Consider the following 8,783-nt stretch of genomic DNA (forward strand, 5'->3'; position numbering starts at 1 on the left):
GATCCACTTAGACATCGTCGGCCCCCTACCACCCTCTCAATGTCAACGTTATCTCTTAACAGCCATCGACCGCTTCACCCGGTGGCCGGAGGCAACACCCATCCCGGATATCACCGCTGCCACGGTGGCGGCGGCATTCGTGACCACCTGGATTTCACGTTTCGGGGTACCCTCCACCATAACGACAGACCGAGGAAGGCAATTCGAGTCATCTCTTTTTGCTGCCCTCGCCACGCTCCTCGGCGCGCAACGTATCCGCACGACCGCCTACCATCCGTCATCCAACGGCTTCGTGGAGCGATTCCACCGCCACCTCAAGGCCGCATTGAAGACCCACGTCAACCCCACCGCCTGGACGGAAGCCTTGCCGGTGATACTCCTTGGACTCCGGTCCGTTTTCAAACCCGACTTGGGTTGCACCTCGGCCCAACTGGTCTATGGAACGACCTTGCGGCTTCCAGGCGAATTCTTCGCGCCACATCCCACCGGGACCATTCCCGATCCCACGGACTATGTCTCCCGCCTTCGCGATGCCTTCGCCGGTGTCCGTCCCGCACCCACGCGCCGGGGCTCCGCCACCAATGTGTACGTCCATCCGGACCTCTCCACGTGCACGCACGTCTCTGTGCGCGTCGACGTCGTTCGGAAACCCTTGCAGCCCCCATACAACGGTCCCTACCTCGTCATCGCTCGCTCTCCGAAGCATTTCACGATCCGCATCAACGCGAAAGCAGAGGAGATCTGCATCGATAGGCTCAAGCCGGCCTACACCGAGTCGCCGCCATCAACCGACGTCAACCTTCTGAAGACCTATGATTTTTCCCCTGCCAGCCCCCCCTTGAAGCCCGCCAAGCGCAGTCTGCGGGCCTCATGGGCGCCTAAACTGTGTCAATTTCACTCATGGTCTTCGCCCATTCGCTAGGGGGGGGGGGGGGCAACTGTAGCACCATCGTCACCACGATCATATTCACCTGGCGCGATCATATTCAACTGGCGCGAGCTGCAGAGCCTTCCACCAGATCATATGTATTAAACCACTTCTCGTTAGCTCTCGCACCATGAAGGTTGTCTTGTCTCCTTCAGTACCATTGCAAGCAGACTGTAAATAAGTTTAGATCAGATGAGAAACCTCTTCTTTCTTTGCCAGCGACTGCTGGATGACTCCAAAAAAGTTACACCAAAGTCTATATTCAGCTAACTGTAAGCTCCATATACCAACTTGCTTCACAACAACGTCAACACTACCTCATTAGAAACACATCACGCAATATGCCGAAATTGTGCTGTTGTATGTTGATATACTGTTTATCTCTCAATATACAGGGTGTCTCACCTAAGGTGATAAAAAATTCTAACTGGCGACGTACTCGCCGGAGGATTGTCGGATTTTGGGCAATTACCTTCTGGAAAATTTTGCCACCATTAAGGAAGGCTTTGGAAATTTTTAATTGGGGGAAATTTATTTTTGTATTAAACTTTGAAAATTGTCGAGCGAACCTCACTTTTTTTTTTCACAGAAATATGAAGTCCTCCACGGATAACCATAGCCCCAACAACAACTATGCACAGTATCGTAACAGAAATAGTCGGAAAAAAATTGTGAAAATTCCGGTTTAGTCCCGCCTGCTGAAAGAAGCGCGCGCGAAATGTGCGTCTAGAGGGGGAAGTGTCTCCGCCTTCATTTGTTTTGCCTTCTTTGTGATAAGACGGGTGTCACCAGCATCAAGGTCAAAGCGAGGGAAATAAAAGTAAAACGAAAGGCGGGAACACTTCCTCCTCTCCCCCATCTCCCGTGCGCTCTTCTTTGCGACAATCAAGCAGGCGGGGCTAAAGCGGAATTTTTACTTGTTTTTTTCGACTGTTTCTGTTGTGGTACTGTGCATAGTTTCTGTTGGGTCTGTGGTTATCCATGGAGGACTTCATATTTCTGTAAAAAAAGGAAGGTTCGCTTTGCAGTTTTCAAAGTTTAATTGCAAAAATAAATTTCCCGCAATTAAAAATTTCCAAAGCCTTCTTTAATGGTGGATAAAGATCCACAAGGTAATTGCTGAAAGTCCGACAATCATCCGGCGAGTACATCGCTAGTTATAACTTTTTATCACTTTAGGTGAAACACCCTGTATGTCTACCAGGGATGGGCAGTATATAAATACATTGTATTTAAATAGTATTTAAAATATAAATACGTATTTAAATACAGGCAAGAAAATGTGTTTATATTTATATTTAAATACCGTTTTAGGCGTATTTATATTTAAAATACACTTAGATACACATATCTCATCCTCCCGTATTTGCGGGCTTCCCTCGAGTTCTACATTGTTAGCCTCCAGCAATGAAGGTTGGTTAGAGGCTATAGGTCACTCATCCCGTGTGTTGGAGGATTTCCATCCTTCTAGAAAACAGCACAATGTGCGAATGAGGGCATCACCACCCCCGTTGCTTCAGTCTTGGCAGTGGAGCGAGAGCATTTTGGGAAAAATGTGATTCGTGACCCTCTTGCGTCACTTGACAAAGCCTGGTGTCTAAAGGGAACCCAAAAAATGCACCTTTAGCGGCAATTCTACTCAGTCATTCACTGGGAACTCAGGACAATGGCTGCAGCGCAACAGACAGTTTTTGACGGGGAGTTTTTTACTGTCGTCGCTGATGATGGAGAGTCGATGAACATAAGTAGAGGAGGCAAGCAAGCTGGTGTATACGATCGAACGGAAACATCTCCTTGAGTCCGAGGAGCAGCGTGTGTGTGGGGGGGGGGGGGTGCAGGACAGGACAGACAGGGGACAAGAACCAACAGCGACGACTCAAAACCAGCAAATAAGCCGATTTCACTGCGAGGTTCAAAGGGTCACCGTAAAGGGGGGGGGGGGGCGCGCCGAAATGCATGCCGGTACCTGTAGTCATCCGTCCGAATTTCACCATTCGTACGTGCATAGTCCGCGGGATCTTGGTCTTCTGCTTTTCGCAATTGTTTGGGAAAGATGGGTGGCTTCACCTGTTGTGTTCCAGGCTGATATAAAAACAGTACCAAGCACAAAGGTCTCGGATTTTACAAGTTTCCCGTGAAGAAAGCGCGGGGAAAGGAATGGATACGGCGTATCGGCCGGAAAGGAAACAGCGGCAAGTAAGTAGCACTCCGTGGTTCCACCTTGCTTCTATTTTGCTGTGTTTCACCAGTGCAGTATGGTACATGATATACTAACTGTCAACACCCGGCTTTCTGGGGTTTGGGTACATCGGTAGTCGAGACCGAAAACGATGCGATAAACGACGTTGTCGAATGGAATTCCGTGCAGTGAGGTGGTGCTACCCCGATGAAAGAATTACCATGATTGGCTTGTCTGTTTTTCGTATCGGTTATCGTGAAGCATTCGCGATATACTAAAACTCGGGGCACTTTGCTTGCGGTGAACGCCAATCAAGAGCGGTGCATGCACTTTGTTTTCTTTGTCGTCTCTGAACTGTACGTCAAGACAAAATGAGTGCACAGACTCCCTTAGGGCAGCACATGGTAGGGAAACGATATTGTAATTTCATTTACTATTGGGAATAGGCGGGTTTCATCACACAAATTACCGTGTAACTGCTCCCCCGCTTCTCCAGGAATATCAATGAGCATATCAAAGTGGTGAAGACGAGTTGGTGTAACGTTGACAGGGTATCATTTCCCATTTCCTTGTGAGTATGGGGATCACAGCTGTCCGTCCTCTTCCCTCTGTGTCCCCCATATTCAAGCAAACGATAAGTCAGTGAACAGGCCATCCTACATGTCATCCAGGAGGAATTGTATGAAGTCAGATTTATTATTCCCCTGTCAAGATAACCTTTTTTTTTGTCCTCTTGTGATTGCATTGCCCTCATATTTGCACTCCGGTGACTTATTTTTCAGTTGACATTTGTATTGCCTCTTTTGAGTATTGGTGTTTATGCTTTGTAATTCTGTTAATACTTGCCGTTGTATAGTGTAGAAGCAGATAGCCATAGTACTTTTGCATGCAGGTACTCGGAGTTCGTACCTACAGATGGTCATCAAGTCTGTGGTCTTCACTTCAAGAATGGTGCGAAGACATATATGGACCATACCCCAACAGTGTTTCCACTAAAGGGTTTCCACTACGCCCAGTGTTGACAGAGTTTCTCGGTACTGTTGCAGAAACAAAGAGACACAGCAATTGGTAATATTTTTTAATATAGGATTTTGATATATCATATATGCTTTTGTGGTGATCTATAAACATATAGTCTCGCTCATTTATTATTAGGAGCCCGAGTTGGTTGAGGATGAGGACATGAACGAGGCTGAAGAAACGGCTTCGTAACCTGATCCATTCACAGATGACGTGACATCCTACCCAGAGCAGGGCAGGGATCACAATTACGGACTTCCACCAGAGACAAATGATGACCCCCGAACAATGCTCCTTCGGCAGAGGAACATCATAGAACAGCTCATAGGAAGAGAAGAGTAACTTCAGCCTTGGGCCTTCAGTACATGACTTGCGTTTGGGAAAAGCCTTCATGTGTTATGACATACACTAGAGCATAGAGGCAACAGCAAACATGTTTGCAGACCACTTGCACTACACTTACAGCCCCCCCCCCCCACCCGCGGATATTTCCAGTTGTTTTGTCAATCACTGCCCTGACTCCGTAGGTAACAGAGATCTACATGCTTGCAAATATCAGCACGGACCAGTGTATCTGGGCTGCAATGATCTTCGAAAAACTCCAGCTCCTGAACGTGATCAGACGTGAAGAGCCGCAAGCCATCATCCTTGTGCTTTCCGGCTCCATGCTTTTCAGTTTACCTACAAGAAGGCACATCATTGAAATGTTAAAAATGATACTTTCCAATGTTTGATGGTATGATACATATTAAGGGTCCATAATCCTGTATTACAATAAAACAGTTCTCGTACTGGTATATATGCTTCTTCCCAAAGAACAGGTTCAGGCTGCGTGTGGAACATGTCCATCCTCCTTTCTCACTGCTGTAGTGACCTATAAGTGGATAGTGAAGTAGGCTTCTGTCGTTGCACCTGGAAAATGCAGATGTAGAGATTGAAATAGTTTATCATGCCGATTAGTATAACTGGCGCGTTCTCTTCAAACAGAAGCAGCAACGAGGTATTCGCGTTTATTATTTCTCCATTTCGTCATGTAGCACCGCATTGTTTATGTGCCGGTCAGTGCTACATTCGCAAGTGCGCCATTTCGCAGTGTGCGCAGCGGAACGTATCTTGCGATGGCTAAACTTGCTACACACAGCCGAGGGCGCGCGGAATCGACAGTGTGTGTGTGTGTAATGGGATAGCCGAGAGGTCTCCCTGCCCGATATGGCGGCACAGTGCTGTTAATAAAACCATCGATGAAAAAATAATAAATTCATACATCCATGTGAATACCACTCCCCAACAAACTACATACCTGTTGGAGCATCACGCTGGCTGTGACAGCTGATTTCTTGATGTCGTCAATGTGTAGCCGCAAGTGGTGTCTACTGGCACGGACTGGGACAAGCGTACAATGTCAACATGTGCAAATTATGAACAAACCCACCGCATGCAAAAGCGAGTCAAGGCAGGTGCGAGTCGGAGCACCTGTATGTTTACGTTGGAGCAGCGCGGAAAGAACTACAAATATGGCGTCGGTGGAATTCCCTCGTGTTGCGCGCGCAAGTGCACAGAGGCCGGTGAAATCGGCTTATTAACAAATGAACACTTTATTCAACATAGAGAAAGTGGAAGAAGTGATAACGAGTTCATTAGCTGGTTTTGTGTCGTCGTCGGTATTTGTCCCGTGTCCATCCTGTCTAGCATACCCTCTCGCTGCTCCCGAGACTCAAGGAGACGTTTCCGGTCAATGGAAAGTCGGTCCACGCAAGATGCTGAAATCATCACGCTGCATCACAGAAAAATATGTGGGCATTGTGTGCAGCAGACATGCATCCACAGGTGGCTCCATTTATACACTAATTTAAAAGAATAATGTGCCTGGACGGCTCAAGGTACGGAAGTAGTTACAGTATTTAAATACTGTCTTAATGTATTTATATTTTGTATTTAATTACTTTCATCATAAAGTATTTATAGGCAGTATTTAAATACATGAAAACGTGTAGTATTTTGTATTTATATTTAAATACCCGAAAAGTGTATTTATGCCCATCCCTGATGTCTACTATGAGCCGGACAGTGCTGTCAGAACATAATACATGTTGCAGCCCAGTATATACGAGGGCCGTTCAAGTCAAACCGGGACTTTTCATTTTTCGCAAAAGTAAAATGGTATAGGCGAGAAATTAGTTTTATTTTTCAACGTAATCTCCAGCTGGCACTAATCCCCTTGTTCCAGCGTTTCATGAGGGCTTGGATGCCAGCAGCGTAGAAATCCTTACCGGCGCGTAGCAGCCATGATCGGACTGCATTCTTGACCTCATCGCCGCAGCTGAAGTGGCGGCCTCCAGTGGCCCGAAAAGATGGAAATCGCTGGGGCCTAGGTCTGGACTGTAAGGGGGATGTGGCAGCAACTCCAAGCCAAGTTCCTGTAAGGTGCGTTTCGTGATATGCGCTGTATGCGGGCGTGCATTGTCCTGTAGGAGGAGGACTCCTTTGGTGATGAGGGCCGGCCGCTTTTGCTTCAGTGCCTTATGCACATCCCTGAGAACCTGGCAGTAATATGCACTATTGATCGCACTATATGCACTATTGATATCGAGACATGTTATCCGTCGGTCCTTGAGGATCAGGCGCTCCACAAGTTGGATGTTCTCAGGAACTCTGACACTGGGCTCTGAGCCGCCTCGGGCGGGGTCTGCCTGCACTGATGTACGGCCGTCTCGGAACCGTTTGCACCACTGAAACGCTTAGCTGCGGCTAAGTGTATCGTGGCCATACTGAGCCTGAAGTCATCTGTGAACTTCAGATGACTTTACGCCTTGATTCACGAGAACCTTCATGACAATTCGCTGTTCGATGTGCGCGCTCATCTCGTTGTCGGCCATCTTGTCCAGCACGTGCCTTCTGTTTTGCACAAACTTCGGACCACCACGTGGTGAATGCGGAGGCATGTCGCGTGTGAAAACGACGAAAAAGAAGTAGCGCAAGCCATTTGTACACTCAGGAGAGAGAAAGTCCCGGTTTGACTTGAACGCTCCTCGTAGATGCGCATTCAGCAGAGTATGTTCCATGCAATGTGAATGTGAATACCCAGGTCGTAATAAATGTGGCAACATTTTGACTTTTACTTGAACTTTTGAACCTTGAACGAGACACCTTCGGACGAACTGAAATTTCGCCCGTAATGGGACACTTGGTGATTAAGAGATTATCGGCCGCAATGAAAGTTTCGGTCCTAATAAGACTTCGGCTGGAGGTACAATCTCCTTCGTCAGATACCTGTCCGATGACCTTCCCCCATAGGCAGGGCTCACATAACTGATATGTCCGCCTGGTGTCTCGCGCACGAGAATCTTTACAGTGTGGGTCTTTCTGTAGTGGATTACGCAAGTAGTAAAAGTGGAAATTTTCGCGAGGACTTAATTTTCGCGAAATTCGCGAACATACTTTTTTTCGCAAAATTAAGGTTCCGCGACATATAGGTAGCGGCGAATGAAAAATATGGGCATTGGAATTCGCGACGGTATGAGCTCTACTAAGACAAATCGACGATTTTTATTCTCACAAATGTGTTCTTGTCAAACACTGCATTCATTGAAACGCCACTTCAACATCAGTTCTAGTAGTTTATTAGAATACTGTATCACATTGCGAATACCTGCACACAAAACCAGCACATGTCATTGTCACTAGATTGGAATTCACTGTAAACCTCTATAAGCCAGCTGGTATGTAGCGGCTTCATGACGTTGCCGGCAGTGTCATGAACCCCCGATCTCCCTGATCCCGCGATTTCCGGTTCCGACCGCTTCCGCACGACTTTGCGAAATTAAGGACCCACGAAATGTTCCTGAAACGCGTTTCCACACGAATTCGCGAATTATTAAGACCGCGAAATTAACCACTTTTACTATGCACGAAGCCAAACTTTAGGCTTCTGTTTCGGAACGTCTCTACAGCCAAGTACCCCCGGTCAGAAAATTGTGTCCCACGGATGTCCGCCGGATATACTTTCACGGAGATACAGGAATCCGCGGAATAATGAAATTCCCTCAGCGGATATCCTAACCGAGATCCACTTGGCCGAGCTTCGAACTTCCTACGAACGTCCACTTTGCGGACATAACCAGGAGATACAGACGAAAGCAGGAGCTCACTGGGGTGCAGCGTCCATCTCGAGGAAGTGTTACATTTTTCTTTTTTTTTAGAAATCAGTCAGTGTGTCTACCAACCTGGAAAAACAGGGAATCCGCCTTTTTCCGGAGATGTGGCGCCCTCTGGAATGTCGTCTGCTTCGGGGCAGTTGGCTGACAACAAATCCACGCAGGGAAGCGCGCCCTCTGAGGGTACGCCGTCAAACGAAAAGTCAAAGCCGGGTCTGTGCCGGTCGCTTTTACGTCGTGGCGAGTTCTCACTGTTCCAAAGGCCCTGTTGGAAATATATCCATTTGCCTAGCTGGATCATATTTCATATAGCTTCATACGGACCTGCAGCATGATCCAGCTCGAAGTGCCCTTCTTAGTTGGAAAACTTAGCTGGACTGGTGACGCCAGGGTGAAACAAAAGTAGACCATGTGTGGGATTATTTGCATAAATCTACGCACTGCATTCGTCAAGGGCGTGGGTGGGGTTTTAAAGAACAACGATATATCCGGAATGTGCTTT

The 8,783-nt window shown here is 47.3% G+C and overlaps 1 long non-coding RNA gene across 1 annotated transcript; it reads right to left on the bottom strand.

Moving 5' to 3' along the window:
• Window positions 1-4,632: 4,632 nt before the first annotated feature.
• Window positions 4,633-5,631, bottom strand: LOC135368808 (uncharacterized). The gene is made up of 3 exons (XR_010414875.1): window positions 5,428-5,631; window positions 4,920-5,039; window positions 4,633-4,808 (listed from the first exon to the last, which is right to left on the bottom strand). It is a non-coding gene; the product is annotated as an uncharacterized LOC135368808 (long non-coding RNA).
• Between the last annotated feature and the right edge of the window lie 3,152 nt (window positions 5,632-8,783).

This window comes from Ornithodoros turicata, chromosome 1 (assembly GCF_037126465.1).
Source record: "Ornithodoros turicata isolate Travis chromosome 1, ASM3712646v1, whole genome shotgun sequence".
Taxonomy (NCBI): domain Eukaryota; kingdom Metazoa; phylum Arthropoda; class Arachnida; order Ixodida; family Argasidae; genus Ornithodoros; species Ornithodoros turicata.